The following is a 24,021-nucleotide window of genomic DNA, read 5'->3' as shown; positions in this document are numbered from 1 at the left end:
GACAGCTTACCGCCTTCCTCGAGACGAACGGATCCCTCGACCACTCGTAGTCCGGCTTCCGAGCCAACCACAGCACCGAGACCGCCCTCATCGCAGCCACAGACGACATCAGATCCCTGCTCGACAACGGGGAAACAGCGGCCCTCATCCTCCTGGACCTCTCCGCAGCGTTCAACACGGTCTGCCACCGCACCCTAGTGCAACGCCTTAACAACATCGGAATCCAAGAGAAGGCACTGGAGTGGATCATCTCGTTCCTCACCGGAAGAACCCAGAGAGTCCGCCTCCCCCTTTCAGATCCGAGGCCACCGAAGTCATCTGCGGCGTACCACAAGGATCATCACTCAGCCCCACCCTCTTCAATGTCCACATGAGCCCCCTCGCAGCCATCGTACGCCAACACAACCTCAACATCATCTCCTACGCCGACGACACCCAGCTGATCCTCTCCCTCACAAACGATCCCGCCACCGCCTGAACCAGCCTACACGAAGGGATGAAAGACGTCACCGAGTGGATGAAGAACAGCCGCCTGAAACTGAACTCAGACAAGACGGAAGCCCTCATTCGGGGATCATCGTCCTCCGCCTGGGACGACTCCTGGTGGCCCCCTGCCCTGGGCACCGCTCCCAAACCAACGGACCACGCACGTAACCTGGGCTTCATCCTGGACTCCTCCCTCTCGATGACCAGACAAGTCAACGCCGTCTCGTCGTCATGCTTCAACACCCAGCGTATGCTCCGAAAGATATTCCGGTGGATCCCCACCGAAACCAGGAAGACGGTCACCCAGGACCTTGTCACCAGCCGACTGGACTACAGAAACACCCTCTACGCCGGAACCACAGCCAAACTTCAGAAAAGACTCCAACGCATCCAGAACGCCTCCGCACGACTCATCCTGGACATCCCCCGACACAGCCACATCTCTGGACACCTGAGAGACCTGCACTGGCTCCCCGTCAGCAAGAATCCTGGACATCCCCCGACACAGCCACATCTCTGGACACCTGAGAGACCTGCACTGCCTCCCCGTCAGCAAGAGGATCACGTTCAGACTCCTCACCCACGCACACAAGGCTCCCCACGACCTGGGCCCCAGGTACCTCAACAACCGCCTGACCCTTCTACACTCCCACCCGTCAGCTACGATCCACCAGCCTCGCCCTCGCCGCCGTTCCACGCATCCGCAGAGCCACCACCGGAGGAAGATCCTTCTCCTACCTGGCAGCCAAGACATGGAACTCCCTCCCCATCCACCTCCGGCTGACCCAGGACCATTTATCCTTCAGGAAGCAACTCAAGACCTGGCTCTTTGAGCAGTAGCAGACCCCTCCCCCCAGCGCCTTGAGACCTCTCCGGTTGAGTAGCGCGCTTTACAAATGCTATGATTGATTGATTGAGTGACAAGAGGCAGCGGACAAAAGTAAGTCAGGGTCTAGACAGGGAACGAGGGCGTGGCTGAGTACTCAGTGAGAGAGAGGAATTTGTTGGATAGAAATATTTTTGATTCCTGAAGAAGGATGTGGATGGTTTGCATCGGATCTCAGAAGGGAGAGAGTTCCAAATATTTGGGGCCATTCCAGAGAAGGAGCGGTAATAGGTTTTCTTTTTCTTTAATTTTTGCTGCTTGAGAAGTAAGGAGCTCGTACTTCTGGAGGGTCTGTTTCCACCCGAAAAGGTCAGTTTCTAGGACAGGTAGGAAGGGATATTATGGCACGGCGCTTGGAGTCATGCAAGCAATTTTGAAGTTTATCCTGGCCTCAAATGTTAGCCAGTTCAGAGCTCCAAGGCCAGGGGTGATTGGATCACTTTTTTTAGATCCCGTAATGAGCCTAGTTGCTACATGAAGTGTAGCCTTCAGAGGAGCAAGTGAGGTTTTCGGGGGGCCAACAAGGGTAGCTCTACCATAGTCCAGTTTTGAAAGCACAGGTGCATGATTCGCAGTTGTGAGGTCAGCCGTGGGGAGGAAAGGTTTTTGGTATTGCTTGAAGATTGGCCAGCAGTTTACCTGAAATATTAAGTTACGCAGCCATACAGTACTGCCCAAAACATCACAACAACTTGTACCAAAAGCTTACTTTTTTCAAAATGCACCAGGAACAAGCTGTAGAGAGGGAACAGGGAAGCTCATCAGCTGACTTTACTGCTTGCATGACCCGAGGCTCGAAAGAAAGATTGCTTTAAAACATTACATCCAGATTCCTTGCACGGTCTACGGGCAAATGTACAATTACCATACAGTCAGAGCGTGACTAAAGGTATTACAGAGCAACTATCTCCACTGAGGAGCAAGACTTCAGGCATATTGCATTTCGACTAATGAATACCATGTTTCTCGTTTAGCTCTAATGAAATAATAAATGCAATAAAGTATGTTACAGTAACGTTATCTTGGGTAAGCCCAGTAACTGGGCTTCTTCTGGAAGTAATTCCTTTTATAAGAACATTGCATAATTGGACCATCTCTTCGCTGACCCAAGTATGCACCTTCTATTAAACTTGTGCTTTTGTCATATTATTCAAGGTTGAGCTCCAGAATCCTAGACTCGTCTCAAATAAAGTGTTTGCTATGCAATCGTCTAGACTCTAGACCTACAAACTCTCTCAAACAGGTGCCGTGCAGGGTGGAGGCACTGTGTGAATGTTCAGTGGCTTTGTATCCAGGTGTTCCTTCGGTCCCATCTAGAGCATGTGTAGTCGGGCTAGTAAGGCTGTATCTATTCCAGGTTTCCAGTATATCTCGTCACGGAATTTACATACAATGAGTCTAGTTGGGTATCTTTTACACAATCTGTAGTTAGCCTGAAAGTCTAACATAGATTGACCCTCCAGTCTCTTGGTTATACACCCTTGATCCAGTCAACAATGTAATTTTTTTTAGTTGGAGTTTTGTACTGGATGAAACAAATCCGGTGACATCAGAATGTTTTCAGTTGGAGTGATGCTAGACAGTAAATACTTGACAAGCATTGTTTACATCATGAGATACAGTTGCACAGATAACACTTTTTATATAGAACGGATTTGAGGAGCAAGATGGCACAACATTCTATAAATACACACTTTCGAGATAACTCCTACTCCAATTAGACATTTCAAACAAAGGGATATTCTAAAATTCGTATTGTAAGAAATGTAGTTGTGGATTTGCTGAAGAGACCTGGGACTTTTCCATTCCATTGGTTAGGAAGGTACGATAAGACCTGCCTGGCTAAGGAGCAGTGATGTCTGAGCCTTTCAACCATGGCATTTGTTCATTGTGCAGTTTTCTTGACCAGTATCCTCTTCAGTGTAGGTAGGTTCACTAGAATTATGTGGCAGTGGAGAACCAAACTGTGCTCAAAAGTATCTAGTTAGTGGCGAGGAAAAGCAAATTATATTGCATGTTAGTTTTCTTAAGAGAAATAAAAAGTAAGAAATTGAGTTACTAATTTAGGGGGGAGGTACCCAGCTAAGTTTTTTTTTCTTTTTTCCCCAAAACTTTATTTGTGAATGTATATTCGTCGCATATGCATACAGTATTAGGCATTAAACATGCAATACATCACGCTTTTCAATTTACTCCCAGCCCGTAAATGGAGGGCAAAATCTCAGTAACTAGGTCGTTTCCATACAAATTTATGCACAATATCAGGGTCCTCTGTTATTGTCCGAACATGTCCCATACCCACCCTCATCCTCCCCAACTATCCTTCCCCCACCCATCCTACCCAGGTGTCTATAGTCTCCTAACTGTTCAGCCTTAGCTCCCCGGTGTTGACCACTCTCCTTCCGGATTAAACACTAGAGGCCCTCCTAGCCACATCCGTCCCATCTCAATGTCCAGTATACACAGCTATTTTTCCCCCCGGGGTGCAGTGCGCTCAATCATCCTGGGACAGTGGCTGATCCATACTATCTAACTCCAGCAGCATGACCTACCAATCCTGTGCCATGGGGATTTTCCGCCTCCCTCCTTCCTCCTCTTTTCTAAGGGCAACACATTCTGCTCTGCCCCATCTCACCACCTCCGCCCTCCATGTCTCCACTCTGGGCACTCTTGGGGACTTCCACTGCATTGTAATCTTCCTGATCGCTAGGAGGAGGTCAAGATCCACAAATCGCAGTTTGGGTTTTAACGGCTTGGGGCGAGGGCGAGCTCCCACTAAACAATATAATGCGCTCTCTTTCACCTGTATCTGTGAGACCTCTCTTATTGTCCGGCAGACCTCTCTCCAGTAGCCACCCAGCTGTGGGCATGACCAAAGCATGTGTAGGAGCCCCGCCCCATCCGCCCTGCATCGCGGGCACTGATGTGGGGCGTCAGGAAACATCCGGTGAATTCTCTCCGGGTTGAGGTATGCCCTATGAAGTACCATGGCTTGGATGAATTTAAATTTTACATTCCGGGAAACTCTCTTTGGGTGTTCCAGGGCCACCCGCCAGGTTGCATCTGTAAAATCCTCCCCTGTGTCCCATGACCAGGTCTCTCGTAGGGTGTCAAGGGGCAGTGCAGTGTGAGTTCTAATCCCTGTGTACAGCCATCATACCAAGTGGCCCCCGGCCCCCATGTAGTGCATCAGATGGACTAGCTCGTGTTGCTGTGATTGAATGCGTTGCGGCGCCCAAGTCGTCCTAATAAAGTGAGATACAGTAGCGTGTAATAAGTAGTGTCTGTCCGAGATCCCAGTCACCTGCGCAAAAGTGCGATAGTCCAGCAGTAGGTTGTCTCCAAAGAAACTACCCACCCCCTCAATTCCGCACTCTGTCCAGTGACTTAGAGCGTTTTTGTTAAGCCTTCCCTGCGGTGTTGGGATGCCCAGTAAGGGGATATTATCTGCGTATGGCTGTGCAGACGATGTATAAGCCAGCGCCTTCTTCCAGCAGAGAAGGGCAGTACGTAGCAGAGGGTGGCATGATCTTGGTATTCTACTTTTGGGTAGCAATAGAGTATGTAAGGCACCCCGGTCTAACCGTTCTGTCGTCCATCCGATCTCATGAAGGTTTTTCCTGGCCAGCCAATAGGACAGCCATTGGAGCTGACTTGCGTAATAATATCCTTGGAACTTGGAAGTCGGGAACGCCTAGTCCCCCCAGAGAGGTACTAAGTTGTAATTTACGCAGACTGATCCGTCGTCTGCCCGACCCCCATTTAAGGGTGGTCAGCAAGGACTTGATGGTCGCGAAAATGCGGTGCGGGATACATATAGGTAGATTCACGAAGTGGTACAATAAGCGAGGTAGCATTACCATCTTTGCTATCGCAATGCGGCCCATGACTTATAAGGGAAGCGAGGTCCAAAAGCCAATACTGCCACGGAGGCCGGCGATGGCCCTAGAAATATTGCCATCCAGCTGATCCTCCGTTTTTCTATATATGCGGATCCCCAGGTATTTAAAGCTGGATTGGGCCACTGGAATCATGTAAGTGCCAAACGGTATAGAGGGCGGGTGGGGCACGTCCCGGAAATAGAATCCCACGGACTTTTCCAGGTTTATGGCCAATCCCAATACTATTTCAAACCGGCGAAAGGTATCATATAGGAGCATATGGTCGGCCTCTAGGTCCCGGAGATATAATAACATATCGTCCGCGTAGATGGATAGAATATGGGACGTCCCCGCCACTGGTATACCCAGCGCAGCCACGTGTTTGCGGAGAGCAATGGCCAGCGGTTCAAGCGCTAACACAAACAGCATGTAGGACAGAGGGCACCCCTGTCTGGTGCCTCGGTGAACTGGGTATTCGGCCGACACATAGCGTCCCGTTCTCGCCCGGGCCGTGGGATCAGTATACAGCAGCCTGATCCATCTTATTAGCGGGGCCGGAAAACCAAAGCGTCGCAGGGCTTCAAACATAATGGACCAAAAAAGTGAATCAAACGCTTGTTTGAGATCTAACGCAATACATCCCGCCTGCGCTAGCTCTGTCGGTGACGCTGTCATTATGGCGTGCAGCCGTCTCGTACTGAGAGAGGTACTGCGCCCCGGAAGGAACCCACACTGGTCGCGGTGTATGAGCGCAGTCAGGTGAGGCTGGACACGCAGAGCGATAGCTTTGCTCAAAATTTTATATTCCGTGGCCAGCATGGATAGGGGCCTATAATTTGCTAGCTCCAAAACGACCCTACCTGGTTTAGGTATGGAGGTCACTATGGCCTGCATGGTTGTGTGTGGTAGATAGCCTTTATCGAATACTTCCTTGTACACCTTTTCCAGGACCGGTACTAACGTGTCAGCATAAGTTGAATAGAACTCAACCAGGAGTCCATCCATGCCCGGCGTCTTGTTTCTGTTTAAGTTTTTAATCGCCGTACGTATTTCGTGTTGAGTAATGGGTCCCTCCATCGACTTTTGCACATCTGCTGTTAATAGGGGGAAGGGAAGGTCTCTCATGAAGTCAGTTATTCGTGTAAGGTCTTCTGTCCCGGTTCGGTCATACAGTGTCTTTAGGTAGTCGTAAACGCCCGGTTGATATCAGATTGTGTACACACTAGGTCGCCCGCCTGATTACGGACCTGGGTAATGATCGGAGTGTCTGGTCTATCTCGCACCAAGCGGGCTAGCAGCGCGCCAGAGCGGTCCGCCTCTGTGTGTTGTCTCCGTAGTTAGGCTTTGTAGTCAAGGGTGCGCAGTGTTTCTAGCGTCTCTGCATGTAAGATATGTTGTTCCTGTAGGGCCTGTTTTTTCCCTGGGTCCTCAACTGCCTCCCGTTCAAGCTCCGTTAATTGGGCCTCCACCTCGCATAACTTCCGGTGTATCTCCTGCCTGGCGCCGACCAACTTCCCTATCGCCACCCCCGTATCACCACTTTCATCGCATCCCAGACCACCAAGTTGGAGGAAGCAGAACCCCAATTAACATCCCAGTAATTTGTCAGGGCCCCTGAAAGAGTTGCTCTGAACGGCCGGCTTCCAAAAGCTGTGGGTTGCGTCGCCATGTAGGGACTGGGGTCGGGACTCTGCCCCAGGAAATGGTGCATTTTAGGGGCCTGTGGTCCGAGAAGGTCTTTGCCAGGTATTCCGGGGCACCTATCAATGAAACCAGTGTGTGGGAACACAGGAGTCGGTCAATGCATGTGTGTAGGTCGTGTACTGGGGAGTAGAAGGAGTATTCTTTGTGCGTGGGGTGTACCAGTCGCCATACATCACCCAGTCTCCAGCCCTCCACCCATGCCTTAAAAATGTCAGTGAGCTTCGTAGCGCCAGTGGCCTGTAGGGGCGGGTGTGACCTATCCAAGGCCAGGTCTAACACAGCGTTCCAACCCCCTCCCCCCCCCCCCCCCCCCGAGTACCCAGGGTATGTCTGCCCATGAGTAGAGAGCCCTCCCGACCCTCCGCAGGAACGATTCCTGGTCATAGTTCAGGGCGTATAAGCTGCCCAGGACAATCAGTTTGCCATCTAGGGTACCTTTGACTAGAATGCACCTGCCCTGGTCGTCCACCTTCCGCTCCACTTCTACGAACGGTGTCCCGTGTCGTACCCAGATGGTGGCCCCCCTGGAAAAGGCAGAATATGACGTGGAGTATATAGTCCCTCTCCATTTCTTCCTTAACTTCTGAGCTTCAGATACCGTGAGGTGTGTTTCCTGTAGGAAGGCAATTTGTGTCTGCTGCCTAAGGAGGTAGGAGTGAACCCTGTGTCTTTTCTGCACTGCTCCCAGCCCTCGCACATTCCAGGTGATGACTTTGTACACTTCAGACTGTTCAGCCATAATCGTTAGGTGGCGGAACCATTTCTGCCAGTGGTCGTGCTTTGGGGGCACCGGGGAGCTGAACCCAGGAGAGTACACCTTTAAATACGTCTAACATAATCAGAACTAACTCGGCGCAGCCATAGAACATAGCTGTGCCCAACATTAACAATCGAAACATAGAAATCCAAATTCTCGTGATTTCGCCATTGGGGGGTGGCCTAGCACACATGCGTTCATTTTGTTACTATCTCCGGGCTCCACCGGCTCAACAGTGGCCCGGCCAGGGCTCATGATGCACATAAGGGAAGATCAGTGTAATATATAAACTGTGTCTGTGGGATTGTCAGTAAGCGTCCTCGAGCAATGCCCAGAGGTACCCATTGTAGTCTTAATTCTAGGGGCGTGGTGCATATTGGGGAGAGAGTCGTTGACGTCCACCATGTACACCTCCCACCTCCCCCATACATAGCTTTCCAGAAAGAGGCAGGCACCAGAGGTACCAATCACAGCGATAAAGGATACCATACAGCGACAGCAGCAGAGGTGCCGGCCTTGGGCTTTACCCGGCAGGTCAGCTGTCTATGAGGTCGTCCGCGGATCTGGGTGTGATTGTAGGAAAGAGCAGCACACTGTTCTCCGAGTCTGAATGCACCGTGTTGTCGTCAGAGTCCGTGATTATCTTCGCCGAGCCCTCCCTGAAGGTTCCGGCGATCGAGAGAGCCGCCAGTTGATCCTTCTTCTGATGGTCCCGCGACGGTCCTCGCCCAGCAGTCCCCTTCCCGGATCCAGAGGATGAGCGGCGGCTGCCTCCTGAGCCCCTCTCCGACGTCTCCGCCTCCGCTCCTTGGGATGCCTCTTGACTGCCATCTAATCCCACCACCTTCAGCCACTCTTCAGCGTCAGCAGGGCTCTAGAAGAAGTGAGATGTCTTTCCGTGAATAACTTTCAAGCGGGCAGGGAAGAGTAACGCGTATTTCAGCCGTGCGCCTCTCAGTTTCTTCTTCACCTCCATATATGAGGCTCGCTGTTTTTGTACCATGTTCGTATAATCCGGGTAGAGTGACACCCTCTGATTCTCAAAATGGATGGTGGATTTCTCATGAACTTTCCTCAGGAGGACATCCCTGTCACGGTAATTAAGGATGCGGACGATGAGAGGGCGCGGAGGGCGCCCCGGCTAAGGCTGTCCCGTCGGGATCCTATGCGCCCTTTCCACACAGAAGTATGGAGAGAGTCCGTCCGTCGCAACGTGGTCTCGGAACCACTGCTCCATGAACTCCGCAGGCCGCGGTCCCTCACATTTTTCTGGCAGGCTGATCACCCTCACAATATTTCTTCGATTGCGTCCTTCCGCGTCTTCGACCCTTTCCATCAGGGCGGCGACTTGACCCTGCATGTCCCGGATAGACGTGCTGTGTTCCGCCACAGTTGGCGCAAGGTCTGTGAGCACTAGACCTTGGTCTTTGACTTTGTCCGCTAGCTTGCCGTGATCAGCTTTTAGGAGAGATAAGATGGTGGTGAGGGTCCCCAATTGTTGCTCCAGTGCGTGCCGTGAGTCTCGGATTTCCTGGAGTATGATGTCCAGTTTATCCGGTTGTTGATTGCCCGGCGTCGTCTGATCAGCCTGTCCAGTTCTGCTGCTGCCCGCTCCAGCCCCCGTCTGCGGGCAGGGTCCCGTCTGCTCTCCCAGACCCTCTACAGTTCTCTGGCCCTTCCGCAACATATTGTGCTTGTCCCGGGGCACTCAACCACAGCGCGAGCACTCCGGCCCCACGGGCGCCGCAGTTCAGACAGTAAGCCACCGTCTCCACGGTACACCCGCTCCGGCGATCCCGTGCAGGGGGGCCCAGGAGGAGAGAGAGCCAAGGGGCAGATGTTTTTGGCACTGATCAGGGTCTCCTCTCCGGCGGTTCGAGCCTCCGCCCCAGCAATCTCTCGCCCTCGCCGGGGCCACACCAGGCGGGAGCCCACGCTACGGTAGTGCCTCCCTCAGTCTCCAGGCCAGATCCGAATTAAGGTGGTAAGTGAGTGCGGCTCCTCACTATGGCCGCTGCGCAGGGTGTGCGCCCGATGGTCCTGGGCGTCACTGCATTTCCCCTCCGCACATGAACCCCCCGGCTCCCCAGTGGGACCGGTCAGCAAGCAACAGAAGGCAGAGGGAGGGGGGGAAGGGAAGGAGGAGACCCACAAGATTCCCCGCACTGCAGGGGCCGCGCCGCGATCACAGGGTACTCCCCAGTCCGGCAGCCTCAAAATGGCGTCGTCGTCTGATCCTGTAGCCGGAGCACGGGACCCAGCGCGGCTTACCCCACCGTGTGCCGCCGGTTCTTTCAGTGTCCAGTGACTTCCGAGGAGGTGTAGTCAGCCTCCGCCGCCGTCCACAGGGCGCAGGCCCCTCCTCCGCAGCTCCGGTGTCCGCTGCCAGGCGGGCCCCAGGATTCCAGGCCCGCCGCTGGGCTACAGCGTCACTCCACATCCCGGCTTCTGGGGCCCGCTCCGCAATTCCCGACGCGCCGTGAATCCGGACGTCCGGCGTCCCTCCTCACCGCCGTTCGGGCCGCTGCTCTCCGGACCGTGCTCTGCCGCAAGTCCGCTCAGGTCAGCGGTGCAAATGTCCCGCACAGCTCCGTTTTCACCGGATAAATCCCGGCCGGGCACGGAGCACTAGTGAAAGCCGTCCGCCATCGTGGTTGTTCGGCCACGCCCCCACCCAGCTAAGTTAATAACCATGATCCTTGTCCGGGTAACCCCTCAAAGTCACTAAATTAACCTGAACACTGGTAGATATGGGTCAGAGCAGACAGACTTAACTCAGAGGTAATGTGTAAAGCATTTATGAAGTACTAAAGCAGTAATAAAGTCGAAATAGCAAACAACAAAAATCCCAAACTGAATTAAAAAAAAGAATAAAAATCATTAAACAAAGTGACAGATATCCAGTAAGAGGAACCAGAGATATGAATTTTTAATGTTTTGAGTAGAAATAGCGCCATGGAGCACAAAGTGCAAATGATAGTCAATGGTCTTGGTAGAATAGGACCAAGGCTCAATTTGACGCTTACCGCGATGGAGCACAGGTCGGATCCACTAACTAGGTTTATCCTGGACAAAGATTTTACATTTTGACTTTAGTCCTTTAAATCCCAATCCACACTTCCAAAGCCCCACAGGACCTCAGGGGATGCTCTTAGAGATTCACAGGGTGGCAGGCAGAGGCAGCAGGAGGGTCCAGTCCAAACTCAGTTGCTACTGGATAGTTGTAGGAAAAGGCCTCTTGTAGCGTCTCTGTAGCTATAACAAGAAGTCACCCTTATGACACTTGAAGTCCGCTTTTTGTCATCAGTACAAGAGAAAGAACAAGTCCAGTCTTCTAAGTTCCTGTCAGAGCTCTGACAGCAAATTCAGTCCTTTTCTGATCTTCCATAGTACTAATTGACTTCTGAAGTGAGTAACTGGAGACGCCACATTTATGCCTGGCACTTGCTTGTGGGTAGGAATGACCCAGGGGATACCCTAAGCAATGGGACAAAGATTCCTGAGTTTAAACCTACCTACCTTGGGAATTTTTAAGATATCCTAGTGTCTCCCACATCTAACACCAAATCTAGTTGTACGCAGTCCCCCACAAGATCAGAGACGGACGTCTGGCAGAATAAAAGCGGAGTTTTAAGTAATCAGACCTAGAATACACAAGACTTGTTTTAGCATTCTGGCTTTGCCCTTTGAGGTGCACCGCAAATGAGATATGTAAACCCAGGAGACCTGCCAAACAGGCTGTGACGCCTAGTGTGAAAAAGAGGCCCACTGTTATTGGGGTCTGAATGGCTGAAAGAGACAAAAGAAGGGCTCTGCCCAAGCGTCAGCTAACATTTGCCTGTGACATGGGAGGCCTCTTTGAAGTGCACCCCAAATGTCATATGAAAAACCCAATCAGACCTGTCAAGCAGGATGTGACACTCAAACAGGACTTGACACTTTAATGTCATCTCTGTCTGTTCAGGTCAGCCTATTGTCTGCTCCTGCGTGCAAGTTCACACCTCATTCACACCTATTCAAATGCTAATAACTGGCTGGTACAACGTGCAATAAGGCTTAATTAGGGGTGACTTACTAATATTTAAAAGGAAGGTTTAGGTCTCGCACAAGGGGCCATTCTTTTTGACATTGGACTTAAAACAATTAAGTAATTGTCTAGAGGCTTTTCAATTGGTCCAGCGTGGTCATCATCTCAAGCATGGCACAAAATCTAAGAGCCAACCCTTTCTCAACTTTTAAGGGATACACTGCCGACTCTCGGGAGATGGCGGTAGGACAGGACTCGAGTTGGCTCAGGTCTGCCACTGCGATCCTGGCCCCCTTAAATAGGTATAGTATCAAGCGAGCACATCCCTTGGCCCCTTGGTTTTCATCTTATTTAAAGGCCCTCAAACAGTCTTGCAAAAGCAAAGAAAGAAAGTGGAGTTAGCTACAGTAAGGATAAGCGAGTCAGATATAAGAGCTGTCTGGCCATATATAGGACGACGATTCGGAAGGCAAAGTCTTCATATTTCACTAATAAAATTGAAGCATCTGGGAAATCCTCAGAAGAACTCTTTTTGACCATAAAGAAACTTACTACTGACATCTTCCATGACGATAGAATGTAGTTAGTTCTTCTGTGACTCCTTAGCAATTGCTTTCTGACGTAAAGTTGAGGCGGTTTATAACAACTTCTCCAAATGTAATTCTTATTCTCCTGTAGTTGTAAGTTCCTCCTCGCAGGTTGATTTGCCCCTTTACTATGTCATTTCCTTCCTCCTTCGGCTGAAAAAGTCATGTAGAGGATTAAATCTTCCAAATCGGACTCACCAACAGACCCGTGTCCTCCAAGAGTAGCGTCTTTGGCTGCTGAGGTCGAGGTCCTAGGGCCAACACTGGCTGAGATTTTCAATCTGCTGTGCCACTCAGGAACTTTTCCGTCAGCCTGACCATTGTTAAACAAACCGACACTTGATCCTTCAGACACAGGTGGTTACCGGCCCTTCTCCTGCCTTTGTCTACCTGCTAAAATCATTGAAAAAACCCTGAAGGATCAGCTAGTGGATTATGTCGCTACCCAATTTGGGGTTCAGGCACGACATAGTACGGAGACTGCCCTTATTTACAGCAACGGTTGAGATCCGGCTGTCCCTCGATCAGTGAGGTAGAGCTGACTTTATTCTGCTTGATCTGTCAGCAGCCTTTGACACGGTGAGTCATGGGCTGCTGATGGATCGGCAGGGTAGGATCGGGGTGGCTTGGTCAGCATGAAAGTTGCTCAACTCCTTCCTTACGGGATGCGAGCAGTTGGTAATAGTGGAAGAGTTCTCTTCCTCTGCTTTCTCTCTCCCTTGTGGGATCCCTCAGGAATCCCCGCTGAGTCCAGCACTTTTTAACATTTATGTTATACCCTTAGCCAACCTAATCCGTTCCTTTGGCTTCACATTAACATCATACGCCGATAATACACAAATTGTGGTGTCATTTACATTGGATGACCAAGCAGTGGCTGGCAATATCTGCAATTGCATGAGAGAAGTTAGTCACTGGACGGCCGCAAATTGTCTCAAACTTAACGCCAGTAAGACCAAAGTGCTGTTGTTTGGGGCTCAGCCATCGTTTTGGTCTCCTTCGTGGTGGCGTTCTTAACTGGGGCCAAATCCTTCTCTGGTTAAGTTGGTTAAGAACTTAGGTGTTCTCAACGATAAACTACATATGAATCAGTTTAATGCGTTTACTTCTGCTGCTTTCGTCATTCTAAAAATGGTTAAGAAAGTTTTGCCTTTCATCCCGGTCTATTTGCAGAAGACTGTGATTACAGCACTGGTACTATCACGTGTTGATTGCTGCAGCGGTCTGTATATGCACGCGCATCAGCATGTTCAGAATAAATGGCAGACCCAGCAGAATGTGGCAGCCCGTGTGCTGCCTAAGATTCCTAAGTACCAGTCAGTTTTCCAAGAACTTTAAAAATTACAGTGGCTTTCAGTTAGTAAGAGAATTATTTTCACAGCACTCTGCCTAGTGTATAAGGTACCCCATCAGCAGGGCCCACGATTTTTGAGGAATAGTTTTTCCTGGTACACGCCAAGTAGGTCCCTACGCTTGGCCTCGGCCAATCTGGTGATTATCCCCAGATTTAAGGGTGTGAATTGGGTCGTAAGAGGATTCAGAGTAGGAGCCTGAAAGGCCTGGAATGGCCTTCTGCCATGTCTTAAAGCCATACCTAATCTTTTGGGGTTTTGAAAGCTCTTGACCTGGTTGTTTTCTTTTATTTAAATCTGGCCATGTTCGCAGTGACTAGTAGGTCAATTTAGTGCTGAGACACCTTTTTTGTGTTTGAGCACTCTATAAGCACACATAACATCAACATCAACATTAACATACGTGGCCGTATTAAGAACTAGGACGGTGCGAGCCCTGACCAATGCCACCTCATTGGAGGACTGCCTGCTAGATTTTGAGACCCCTGCCTGCCTGGCACCAGAGTGCATCGGCTGGATTGGTGCATCATTGTGAACAGAGCAGTTTGCTGAATGGGTGCCATGTTTTTTGTCTCCGTTCTGCACAATTTCAGGAAGGGAGTTTGTTTCAGTAAAACAAGAAACACAAATTTGCCTGCCTCACAGGATATTTTCTCCCCATTGTTTGTTTTCCCTGCCTGAAACTGACGTGCATGTTATGGTGGTTCTAGACATGTAAATCCAGTCGTGGCCGCCCTGCCTTAAATAGGTTGAGGTGATGGTCACGGAACAAGCCGTCCTTTGGATTACTGACCCCTGGGTCAAGGTTTATTTCCTGACCGAGCCCGTGGAGGCTCCATCAGTAGAAACCATATGGCTTCCCCACATCTAAATTGGGCAGGAAAATGTGAGGTCTGCGCATGGGTCATCCACAAACCTCTAATTGACGATCTGTGTTTTAAAACTTCTCACAAGTTTCCGGTTTGCCCTGTGTTCTTACTAGAATCTTTGGAAACACTCCTTTCTCACAAGAAATGTCCCTGCAGAGCTATGTATGACATCTTTATTGTGCATTTTCAAATCGGAGGGGGACCCCACATCAATTTAGGCAGGTCGATGGGGAAAGTAACAATCAAACACTGAAAGGGGACCTGCCCACAATAATTTTTGTCAATGGCCTAGGAGAGGTCCTTTGTATTATAAAAATTGTCCTGAACCCAAGCAACTCATATAACAAGTTAGATTTATATCAAAATATATTTTTTATTTTCATGAATTCATTATCATTGTATATAGATATAAATGGTTATACATCCAAATAAATAAACATCTTAACAACAATTAAATGGTGGTTCTGACTTCATACTAAAATACCCTTCACATTCTTACAAAAAACATTCACACATCATGCATTCTACAACACTAGGCAGAGATGATTTTTAGATGACAGGGGGACCGATGATCAGATGTCCGGGTTGGTTCAGAAGGTTCCTAAATAGGAACAGACGCCAACGCGCGTTTCGGTGTATGGCCCCATCCGGGGCAACACCTTCATCAGGGCAAAGTGGGGTACTGAAGAGGGAACCACACATGTACAGAAGATCTGTATGGGGAAACATATTAAAAACATATATTTTAGAACACATACTTGCGTGGGTTCAAGGTACAATAAGGCAGAAATATATAGATACTCATACAAATAATGACTAACAGTTTGTACCGTCCAGACTAGGCCCAGAGACAACAATTATGCAGTAGAGGAACCACACCAATATATAAACATTTTTAGAAAACGAGAAGAAAAAAGCACTTTAATGCCTAGATGGAAATATTAACGAAGGACATCTCCTTTGGCCTAATATAATGTTAGTGCTGTCTGAAATTTTTTACCTGCTGGTAACGGAAGGAGCTGGCGTATGGTTAGCCACAGTTGAAGGCAATTTGCTTATGCCTGGAAAAGATCGTGTTGCCGTGGGTGAATGGCTGGGATAGAGGGAATCACGTCCCCAATTGTATGTGGCGGAGTCAGCCCCAAGGGGGGTAACGCAAGGATAAGTAAGATTGTGAGTCCCTAAGGTGGAACAAACGGCACATCAGTATGCTTGTCTTGCCCTAACTTAGTTTTTTGCCTAAAAGTGAAATGGTAAGGTACAGTGTCGCAGTTTATAAACACCTACCTTCACATCAAGAGGGAGATACCGTGGAGGACAGTTGGAGGGAGCTGACCTTGTCTGTTGCCCGTATAGAATAAATATACCTGAAATATCGGATATGGTAGTTTAGTTTAAACGCTAACTATTAGTATCGTCCTGACTCCAAGACACGTTATAACAACATAGGGAATTATTTCAGGGGTACCTTTTCTAGGTTGGGGCGAAAACCACAGTTGGATTCTGGTCAGAGCTGGGGCCGCCGGCTGAGAGTGTGGGTTAGACTTATCTACAACAAAGGGAAGAGAGGGGGATGAGTGAAGATTAAGCTGCAAGGAACATAAGCTGCAGGTAAACGTCAAGATAGAGGCTAGCCTACCACAGAGGATGTTTTGGGCGAATTCGTCAGTACTGCCGTCAGGTTGGTTTCGAGTTTAGTCTGATCCCTTCTGGATGGAACCTAAGGGGTGACAAACGAGTATTACCGAAATGCGGGGATTATACAGGGAAGGCGGTTATGGGTTAGAGCTGTGACTGCTCAATTTAGTCAGCAGACTTACCTGGCGCATGAGCTGGGGGCAGTCTCCAGTCGGCGGTCCGGGTCGCTCGCACGAGGATAGGCAAAACGTACGGTGTTTGAATGAGACTATATATACTGAATATGGGAGCCGATATCGGGTTCAGGTGTAGGGACGCGAGGGAATCCTAGCGTTTACGCGACATAGAGGGCGGGTTTAGAAAGGTAAACATTCCTGCGGTGAAACCGCGGCGGCCATCTTGTAATGGGGACCCATCATTACAGAACAAAGGTTGAAATCCTCTGTGGTAGGCTAGCCTCTATCTTGACGTTTACCTGCAGCTTATGTTCCTTGCAGCTTAATCTTCACTCATCCCCCTCTCTTCCCTTTGTTGTAGATAAGTCTAACCCACACTCTCAGCCGGCGGCCCCAGCTCTGACCAGAATCCAACTGTGGTTTTCGCCCCAACCTAGAAAAGGTACCCCTGAAATAATTCCCTATGTTGTTATAACGTGTCTTGGAGTCAGGACGATACTAATAGTTAGCGTTTAAACTAAACTACCATATCCGATATTTCAGGTATATTTATTCTATACGGGCAACAGACAAGGTCAGCTCCCTCCAACTGTCCTCCACGGTATCTCCCTCTTGATGTGAAGGTAGGTGTTTATAAACTGCGACACTGTACCTTACCATTTCACTTTTAGGCAAAAAACTAAGTTAGGGCAAGACAAGCATACTGATGTGCCGTTTGTTCCACCTTAGGGACTCACAATCTTACTTATCCTTGCGTTACCCCCCTTGGGGCTGACTCCGCCACATACAATTGGGGACGTGATTCCCTCTATCCCAGCCATTCACCCACGGCAACACGATCTTTTCCAGGCATAAGCAAATTGCCTTCAACTGTGGCTAACCATACGCCAGCTCCTTCCGTTACCAGCAGGTAAAAAATTTCAGACAGCACTAACATTATATTAGGCCAAAGGAGATGTCCTTCGTTAATATTTCCATCTAGGCATTAAAGTGCTTTTTTCTTCTCGTTTTCTAAAAATGTTTATATATTGGTGTGGTTCCTCTACTGCATAATTGTTGTCTCTGGGCCTAGTCTGGACGGTACAAACTGTTAGTCATTATTTGTATGAGTATCTATATATTTCTGCCTTATTGTACCTTGAACCCACGCAAGTATGTGTTCTAAAATATATGTTTTTAATATGTTTCCCCATACAGATCTTCTGTACATGTGTGGTTCCCTCTTCAGTACCCCACTTTGCCCTGATGAAGGTGTTGCCCCGGATGGGGCCATACACCGAAACGCGCGTTGGCGTCTGTTCCTATTTAGGAACCTTCTGAACCAACCCGGACATCTGATCATCGGTCCCCCTGTCATCTAAAAATCATCTCTGCCTAGTGTTGTAGAATGCATGATGTGTGAATGTTTTTTGTAAGAATGTGAAGGGTATTTTAGTATGAAGTCAGAACCACCATTTAATTGTTGTTAAGATGTTTATTTATTTGGATGTATAACCATTTATATCTATATACAATGATAATGAATTCATGAAAATAAAAAATATATTTTGATATAAATCTAACTTGTTATATGAGTTGCTTGGGTTCAGGACAATTTTTATAATACAAAGGACCTCTCCTAGGCCATTGACAAAAATTATTGTGGGCAGGTCCCCTTTCAGTGTTTGATTATCTTTATTGTGCATGTCACCAAGATTCAAAAACCCAGACCTTACAAGGAGGTGCACATGGGTTGGGATGCCTATAAAGTCAGAGATAGCTGCTGCATTCATACATAACACTGTGATGTAAACATGAATTTCAATAACAGTGAAACAAAAGATGCTAATGATGAGGAAGGCGCCCTTTTTTCCACCCTGATAGAATTCGATTTAAATATATATGTGATTTTTAGGGCTCGGACTCCTCCCCCTGGGGGAGGAGTTAGAGAACTAATGTTAAAGGAGAAAAAAAAGAAGAAGAGGGCCTTGGAGAGAGAAATTCCAGACATTCCTTAGCGTTTTCTGTCATCTGGTCAGTGATTCGTCTTCCTTGTGTTTTCGTTTTAATAGGCTTGAAGTGATAGGGTAAATGTAGTTTTGTTCCGCCATTTTGAGGCATATTTCGTGCGTGCTTGCGCAAAGAAGTACATAAATTGTAATTAGGAGCTGTCAGGGTGCCTCCGTTAGTGAATGCAGATGGCCGGGCGCGTTCACAATTCTGCAGCGCTCAGCGCGCAGCTTCCTTGTTAGGTCCCGGAAGCACTTTTTTTTCTGGATATTTTTGTTTTGGATCCATTTCACGTGACTTCAGAGCTGCGCAGTGTTTGCAGTCCGCGCCCGAGCAGCGCCCCCGGTTTCCGCGCAGCGCACATCTCAGTAAAGGTGGCCCGGGAACGGTTTCGAATGCAGATCGCATCCAGATACTCGGGCCTCCTCCCCCCCCCCCCCCCCCCCTCATCAGCAGCTTCCCCAGGACCGTCTGGCTGCGAGACTGGACCCCAGCAGCAATCAGGGCCCATTGTTAGCTGTACATGCCGAGAAAGGCTGAACACTTCTGACTTCTGCAGACAAAGCTTCGTAACGCAGAAAAGGACACAGTACTCCGAGCAGAGCTGCGTGGGGTTCAGGAGCTGCTGTGTCTGTTCCCTGAATACAAGTTATTATTAGTTATTTATTTATTTTAATTTATGAAATGTTATCAAAAGAAACACAAAAAGCCAGCATGGTGTTACAGCAACACAGATAATTTAGCAGTCGTGGTCAATATATTACAAAATGTAGGTAATGGCATTGAGTGAGTCGCCGACACCACACAGCGACACAGGTACAGTGTCAGCAACTTCGGGCATCGACCTACAGCACAGAGCTGAATACAAGTTACTTAAAGTGGCCCCGCGCGCAGGAGGTCCGGGGTGTGCAGGGATGTAAAACAGATTACATACAAGCAGGTCATGCAATGACCCGTCAGTCCACGGGTGGGGTTGAAGGCGGTGGGGGCCCTCACTCGGGATGCTTTTTAAATCCCACTCTTTGCTGTCAGCAGCGCCTCTTTCTCGGCCCCCTGCAGGCTGCAGGGCTGTCAGCTAGAAGTGGAAAGCCGAGAAGCAAGGCGCTTGACGGCGCAGACCACCGCGGGGATGGAAGCAGGGGGGGGGGAGACTGAGGGGAGGGGTCAAAGGAGGAGCCAGTATCGTTCCATGGATATCATTGGGCCTGGTGCAAGGAACATAGCACCAATTATCAGTGCTAAATGGCTCCAAGGCTCTGGGACCGGTGCCACTGCACCTGCTGCACCAATAGAAGATACGCCTCTGGGCTCCACGTTTCAGCTCTCCGTCAGAGTCCACTGAAGAGGTGACAAAAGGAAATAGCCGTTTGTGCTCTCTGCCTCCTGATATGTGAATCAGTAGGTGCAACTCAGCTCTTCATCATACTGAGGTCGGCAAAAAAAAGCATCCCTGAGCAAGCCAGCTCGCATTATTTTTTAAGATTCATTTTGCATATAAGGACTTAGAAGCAGTCTGGCTTGCGCAGGCACTAAAGGGGGTCAAAATTAATAAAATGAAAGAACGGGCCATTACAACGTCAGTCTTGGCACGAGCAGCGCCCACGGGAGCACAGTCCACGCACGACTTTTGTTTCTGTCGTGAGAAACGAAATCTGACCTCCTTGTGAGGCTTGCGGCAGAGGAAGCTGCTTTAGCTTCATATTTATATAATCTTTATTAAAGCGGTTCTGCTTTCAAAGAGGCGGCGGCACCTTTAGTGTCTGGTAACATCACCCCCATGTGTTTACCGTGCCCTGAGCCGGGTGCCAGGAGAGGACATCTCCACTGTAAACAAACATCCCCTTGCAGTGTTCGAGGGCATTGTGCGTGAAAGTGTCACACGAACTATCCGCGCTTTGATCCGCAGCCACTGTAGCTCAGCGGGCTGCTGCACCTGCTGCTGCGTTCTGCGTGCGATCTACCTGGCGCTGCGTCCAGCGCAGCCTTTCATCTTCCAGTGGTTGATGAAAGTACGGCTAGTGGGCTGCGAAAGGGTAATGCTGCTACTGGCAGTGCTTCCACGCTGCAGCCGCTAATTAAAACACGATCAATTAGCCAAGGTCCTTCCCATCAACACCCAGCGCTAAAGCAACGAAGCCTCGTCTCTTCTGCAAACAGGACCCGACAGAGGACAGAAGACACAAGCGCCGTTTGCAAACCAACAACATTGTGATTGTGTAAATGTGTGCTGACAGTTGAGCTGCTCCACAGCACAGTGCGTGACACATTAACACGCCTTCTGCATTTGAGAATGAGTGCGTGTACCTTCAATAATGCGCCAGCCACCCCCTTTCAACTACTTCGGAGCGCTTTACGCAAGTTGACACAGCCGAGTTAATTATTCAGCGTAGATGTCTGGAGCACTGAGCTCTCCGAAGTCTGCAAGGTCAAGTACAAAAAAGCGAGAATACTTTGCACAGGATCACACGGTTTGTTCAAGTGGGCGAATTAAAATATGAGGCAATATGGGCTTGCACCGAAGGCCACCACTTTTCAGCTAAAATACAACGGTCTCTGAAATCACAGACTGGCATCCCAGCCGATGTCTGACCACACCAGACAGTACGTGCGTAAAAAGAACAATTTTGAAGAAAATCCTGTCAATATAGCGCCTAGACAGACGCATCGCTGAGGTACAGACCACACACAGATGCAAGAGGGCACTTACAAGCTTCCTGGGGTACATTTTGGGGTGAGGGGAAGCAGTGTGCCCTGCCTCACAGATCCTCATGTAAGTATGTATAGACAGATCAGCAGGTGGCAGGAACGGCGGAAGAGCACACAGCGGGACAGCGGGATGCGCCGGGAGAGGATGCGTGGCGGAGGGAAGGAAGGGTCTTTTTAAAGAGACGGTCTCCTCAGTGGCCTCCAGACTGTCAGTCAGTGCGCAAATACGCACCCAGGAGGGACGCCGGAGCTCACAATTACACCTTAGATCACCTACAAGCCTGCACAACAAACATTGATTTATTCCCAGTAAAAAAGGACGACAAAATGAACTTTTCCAGCTGGTTTCACAACACGACCAATAAAATGTTCATTAAAGGCAGACTTACCCAAAAGGACTAAGAACAGAAAGTAGCCAGGCTCCCTCATGGCGCCCACTCGGTACAATCCGCGCGTGTTCCGTGAAAGGGGCGAGTGTGCAATAAGTGAGCACGAGTGCCTGGTGGGGAGTCCACCTTTGGGTGTGCACAGCCGTAGTGAGTAGAGTAGTGAGTAGAGTAGTGAGTAGAGTAGTGAGTAGAGTAGTGAGTAGAGTAGTGATTGGAGTAGTGAGTAGTGTAGTGAGTAGTGAGTGCAGAGTAGTGAGTAGTGAGTGCAGAGTAGTGAGTAGTGAGTGCAGAGTAGTGAGTAGTGAGTAGAGTAGTGAGTAGAGTAGTGAGTAGAGTGGTGAGATCACTGGCAGTACACACCACATGAACACACTCCACAACACATAGCAACAATACATTGGCATTTATAATGCCATTAGCTCAAACTCAAATAAATCCGAGCCCGATTGCATTTCTAATGCTTGTTATTTCCTGCTGCAAACAAATACACCTGCTCCAGTTCAGCAGTTTGGGATACATACTCCATGTGGGCAGCCTTCTCTCCTCTTTAATGCTTGAATGCAATAATTGATAGGTCAAAGGTGATTAATTTTGCAAAGTATTTGAGAGTGGCATGGTGCTCTGTGGGCAACCATTTTAGTGACTTTTCACCGTTTGTACTGAAAACATTTTTGGGGTTGAAATCTGAAAATTATGTAGCAAAGGTTTAAGCTAATCCAGAATTGAGTTGGAAACACTACAGCCATGGAGTAGCATAATTCCAGCAGCCCTGTCAATAGTTTGTGTGCTTATATCAGTTGAGTTCAGTCAGATGGGAATTATTTGATGTCACTGCTGAGACTCAGTTGCTCCGGTGTATCTGCTAGCTGTTGCTGATACCCCTTTTGTGGTTGCATTTAAATAGTGAAAAAGCCAATGTCTTTGGTAGAATTATTTTGATAGAAACTGTTTGACATAATTGCGTGTATTACATTATCTAGTACTTTTTTATGTATACATTATTTAGCACCGAGTAGGCTTGTAGGCGTTTTTGTAAGGAAGATATTTGGCAGAAGGAATTGTAAGTGCATCTGGTCTATCATTTCTCTTGTCTGAGAATTATTCTCAGCATTTACCCCTATATGGTGTGCTTTGTTGTACAATTGACTGAATGGTTGTTATATGCGCATGTGTACTCGGTGTTCTAGGACAGACTGAGTTGACTGAGTGCTGATGCAGTCCATAGGATGACGGATGGTGTTTACGCCTGACTAAAAGCAGTTAAGAATTAAGAGATGGGGGTTTGCTGAGAGGCAGGAAGCAAAGGATTGCGCCTGAAGATTGGAAGGAACTGTGATTTGTTTTCCCAAAAAGGACCTTCCTGGAAAGGAGTCCAAATGCAACTTTTTACTTAGGTACACCTACCTGAGACCCTCCTCGTACTAGTCCGGGAAAAGGTGCCATAGTAGCCTGGTACAAGATTGCCAACTCATACAGCCATGTGGCACTCTAAGGAAAGGAGCTGCAGGCCTCGGGTGGGTCAAGTCCGGGGCAGTGTATTGCCGTGCTGGACTGGTGGTAAGGAAGTGCGCTTCAGGCCTGGTGGTGGTACGCGGTGTCCTATGGGGTGCAGTGTTTTAGTCTAGTGTCGTGGTTGCTGAGGCTTTGCCGAGTCGGGGAGGTGCAAGCATGACTGTGTGCAACGAGTTGTGCAATGCACAGCACTGGGTGAGGGAAGACCAATCATGAGACCGATCTAAGGAGTGTGTGGGGGGGGGCGAGAAGGGGAGAGGGACAGCTTCAACTATTCACAAAGGATTGACTGATGGAGTGAAATCTTTGTGTAGCCGTAGGGGCACTGTGTAGGCTCCTGGCCTCAGCATCATTCCTGAGGGTCACCCTTTGCGCGGTAAGTGCCTGGAGGCAGACATGCGGCGCTGCATGCCAGTCCTCACCCCAGGCCGCAAGTGAGATCCTGCTCCCAGATACTCTCATGTGAAAAGGAAGGTATTTGTTATGCGAAAGGACTCCCAATCTGGGAAGGTTCCCAGGGTTGTACAGGTGTCCAAAGGACCTGCTGGGGACCATGCAGCGTAAAAAGGTGGTGGGTGGCCCGTGATGCTACCGACGGCGGAGGGAAGGAGTCCTCTAGATCACCAGTGTTGGGACCATTGGGCACACCTCGGCTCCCGGACACACACTCCTCACATGCACCATATATAGGGAGACCTACAGGGGGCAAAGTGGGAGCTGCTGACCGCTGCAGACTACGTAGTGGGTAGCGGGGGTCCATGCCGGGCACAGCACGAGCTGTCTTGTCAGCCAGGGAGTGCAGGCTTTAATGCAGATGGACAGGCCTGCCAGAAGGCATCCGTACCGGCTAGGGTGGTCCAGTCAGTGACTGTAGACTGCCAGGCGCTGGAGGTCCTCCAAACCTAGTTTCACTTGCGAGGACCCAGGGGTACTCTTTGTTGACTAAACGGAGAAGCCCTAGCAGAATCAAGCAGTACCAGCTGCACGGCACCTGCTCATATAATGGGTGTTTCTCGTGATCCTCCTATGTGAGGACATGACGCGCTCGTAAAGTTACCATGT

General features: G+C 49.2%; 1 protein-coding gene across 3 annotated transcripts in view; it reads left to right on the top strand.

The window, feature by feature from the left end:
• The window catches only part of KDM6B (lysine demethylase 6B), a 960,064-nt gene that overhangs the window by 368,957 nt on the left and 567,086 nt on the right, over nt 1-24,021 (top strand). The window lies entirely within an intron of this gene.

The sequence above is a fragment of the Lissotriton helveticus genome, chromosome 12, assembly GCF_964261635.1.
Source record: "Lissotriton helveticus chromosome 12, aLisHel1.1, whole genome shotgun sequence".
NCBI lineage: Eukaryota > Metazoa > Chordata > Amphibia > Caudata > Salamandridae > Lissotriton > Lissotriton helveticus.
The sequence above is the reverse complement of the archived record's forward strand: the minus strand, read 5'-3'. Positions and strand labels throughout refer to the sequence as shown.